Source organism: Carlito syrichta, unplaced genomic scaffold (genome assembly GCF_000164805.1).
Source record: "Carlito syrichta isolate Samal-C Ts95f unplaced genomic scaffold, Tarsius_syrichta-2.0.1 Scaffold119772, whole genome shotgun sequence".
Lineage (NCBI taxonomy): Eukaryota > Metazoa > Chordata > Mammalia > Primates > Tarsiidae > Carlito > Carlito syrichta.
In genome coordinates, this window is record NW_007063868.1 from 298,302 (window position 1) to 302,340 (window position 4,039).

Here is a 4,039-nt window from a genome sequence, read left to right on the forward strand (position 1 = left end):
TGCCTTAAGTATTTTACATATGTTTTCTCAAATCCCCTTAACACTCATTAAAGGAAACATCACTGTTCCCATTTTCCAGATGAGAAAACCAAGACTGAGACAGACTGAGTAAATTGCCCAAAGGCTCATAGCTCATGAGGAGCTAAGAAACAGTTAGAACCTGGTTCTGCCTAAGTTCAGATCCTGTCCTTTCAACTACTTGCTATGCTGTTCTTCAAAGACCTTTCAACACTGAAGACTGTGACTTTATGAAGCCTACCCAACCTTGAGTGTCCTTCAGTTTACACACTATCTGCTCCTTTGAACAGCTTTTCCATAATCTTACCATCTCAGAATTCCATTGGATTTAGCACTTGTTTGTAAGCCATCAGACATTTTCCCATACTTTTTCAGTGGGTGTTCTTCTTGTTTTTCCAGATAAAACGTTGTAAAAAGGAGCCAAGACTATTTCTCTGGCAGGTCCTGGCCCACAGAATGCAGGGAGAGAAGGAACAGAGAGGTAGCTGGCATTTATTAGCACCTGCACTATATCCTAGGTGGTTTTGATGTTATCTTATTTCCTCCTGGAAACATGTTCATGGTAAGTATTAGCAGTTTTTATAATGAGGAAGCTGAGGCCTAGAGATGTTAAGTAGCTTACTCCATAATAAGGAGCTGAAGAGTACTTAAAAAAGTCAGTCTAATTAGCATAAATTTCCCACTATAAAAACCTGAACAATGAAAGACAACAAACATTATCAATTTCTTTCTCTTTTAGCCATTCCTCTAAATATCAGTACCGTTTGGGTATTCAATTCCACTCAGTATTCTAAATCACTATAATGTTATCGATAGCCAAAGAGCTCTAGGAGCAGATATTCAATGGAAATTGAAAATAGTAAAACTGGGCCAATACAATGAGATGTTTGTTTATGAAAATCATGGATAATGTACCCATTATAGACATGCCCTGGAAAGTAATATCAATATTGAAGAAATAATTATAAAATATTATAACTAATCAAGCGATTCAGTTTCACACAGTTCCTGGTATTCCCAACATGCTTTTCCTTTGGCTACTATATTTCACCTTTTCTTTGGTTACCGTATTTCACCCATGCTACAGCTGCCTCATGTTTCCTGCCTCCAGACCCATTTGTTTGTTTATTTTTCCACCTGAAGTGCCCCTTCCCCCACCTCTCTACTCATTTAAATTCTACCTATATTCAAATGTCACTTCTTCCTTAATCTCCTCCTCATCTACTAGCTAGACCATCCACACATGCTAATAAACACGGAGATGTTTTCTACCCAATATTCCATTCTCCTTCTTCTACCCAATATTCCATTCTGCTCACAAATAAACCACATTTCACAGGCTTTCATTTAATTGGACCACATGACCAATTTATGCCAATAGAATGTGGACAGAAGTGATATTCATCATTTCCAGACTGTAGTGGTTTTTAAATATGTCCACAAATTCTTTGACACTGCTCCTTTCAAGAAGTGGAACTTAATTCCCCTCCTTTTGAGTGTGGTTGGACTTAGTGATTCTTAGTGACTTAGTGACTAGATCACAAAAGGCATTGAGTTTCTGTTATGGTCTTATTCTCTCCCCACTGTAGGGGAAGCCAACTGCCACATTGTAAGAACACTCAATCAGCCCAATGGAAAGGTCAATATGGCAAGGAACTGAGGCCTCCTGCCAAACAACCAGCAAAGAACTGAGACCTTCTACCAATAGCCATGTGAGTAAACCCACTTGGAAGACAATCCTCCAATCTAACACAAGCCTTCAGATGTCTGTAGCCTGGGCAAACCTTGATTGCAGCTTCATGAGAGACCCAGAGCCAGGACCACCCAGTTAAGCTGCTCTTGAATTCCTGACCTACAGAAACTATGTTAATAAATATTTGTAATGTGAAGCTAAGACAATAAATTAATAGATAACTTACATAAAGGCTTAGCTACAAAACATTCCATGCAATATTTCACATGAACTCTCTTTTCTCTTCTACTTATATACCTTTAAGTGAATGATTCTAAAGCTCTGGAAGGCCATAGGACAGAAGGATCCAGGAACCTTGAGTCACCTGAGAAGTAGTACTCTAGAAAATTACCCTTATTGTTAAACCATGAATTTGGGGTTTGTCACAGTAGCAAGTGCTACTTACTGTATGTATTATACTTTCCTTTTTACTTCTCATTGCATTCATTACTCTTTACCATATATAATTATTTGCATAAATATCTTTTTTATTCTAGTCTATAAGTTGCTTTCTTTTTAAAATGAACATTGCTATGCTTTGAATGCTCCCCCTCCTCAAAGTATGTGTTAGAAAGTTAATTGCCATTGCAATGGTAATAAGAAGTGGGACCTTTGAAAGATGATTAAGCCAAGATGAGTAAAAGGCTCTGCCTACATGAATTAATTAATGCCATTATTTTGAGAATCCACTTTTTATTGCAGAAGTCAGTTCCTTACAAAAGGAAGAATTAGACCCCTTCCACAGTCTCTCAGTGGTACACGCTCTTGCTCTTCTGTTTTCGGCTATGGAATGACACAGAAAGAAGTCACTCATTCATGGGCTTCCCAGCCTCCAGAACCATGAACTAAATAAATTTATTTTCTTTATAAATTACCCAGTTTCTGATATTCTGTTACAGTAGTACAAAGTAGATTAAGATAAATATCAAATGAGAAATCACAAGATACTTGCCATATGTGATTTGCCAACGTATCTCAGTCAATTTTCACGATAGCCCTATAAAGTAGACACTACTATTAATCTGATTTTTCAGCTGTGAAATCTGAGCCTGGGAGAGGTTAAGTGACTTACTGATAGCCCAGAAGAGGTCAAGTTGACGAATGCTCTGATTCCCAAACTTGAGGTCTGAGTCACTCTGATCGCCTCCTCTGGTTAGCCCTGAACCCCACATGGTGCCTAACAAGTATCCTACATACCATTGCTGTTTAATTAATGTCTGTAACTGCATGAATATGTGAATGAACAAAAGCAATATGTTAAGGGAAAATGTCATGGAAGTTCACAAATAATCAAAAAATCCTGTTGCTCTAAAACATTTTTTCCCCTTATTACAAATGGCCCTTTTTACTTGTATGCCTCTGAACTTTAGGGTGTCAGTGGCCAGAACACATAAAGGGACTCATTCATTGGATGAAAAGCGTGCCTAGAGAATACTAAGAAACTCTTCATACTGTCTACATTTTTAGCTCAAGAGCCTCAAGTGCTTGACAACATCAAACAAATTCAGGACTTTTCTTAAAAGCCGACTCATTAAGGAAAGCTGCTGAAATCCGCAGGCACCTTTTAAAAGGAGAGGACAGTGACTACCGATGGGTGCCTGTTTCACTAGAAACCTGTGTCCATTCACGGGCCTGGCTAGGGAACCTCAGCCGCGTGACAAAGGCCCAATTGTTCTCTCCAGAACAACGTGATAATGTAGTGAAAGAGTGGGTGCCCTGTGTACCGAAGAAAAAAAGCAGTAAATGAGTCCCTGGCACCACCGCAGCAGGTCAACCCTAACAAAGATGGGGACAGCACTCCCTGCCAAAAAACCGGTCTCAGCAAGCTTGCTCTATGAGTTAAAACTCTATCAGATTTAAGCTAAAAACAGCTGAATTTCCCAAATATGCAGCCAGTGCATCATGGAGAAAAGACTATCCCTACCTAGGGAGGGGAGATAAGTAATGAATAGTCTCAAACTCTTTTAATGAAAGCGAAGCCCAGGTCTTCCTTTCTGATTTGCTGGGAATTGGCATTAACCTCAAGTCACCACCCTGTCCCCACTCCAGGTTCACGCTTATATCCGTTCCAGTTCTCCCAAAAGAAAGCTTAAACTTTCCTTACGGTCAACATATTATTCTGAAATGAAAACTACCGAAGTAGTTCACTTTAGGGAGAGAGAGAGGGATGGGGACAAAAGGAGGAAGAAATCTGTTTCCCAGGCTCACCTTCTTGTACCATTTTTTTTTAACCAGATACACTTACTTGTTTTTCTTTTTTAATATTAGAGTTCAGTAAGGTGATGATTA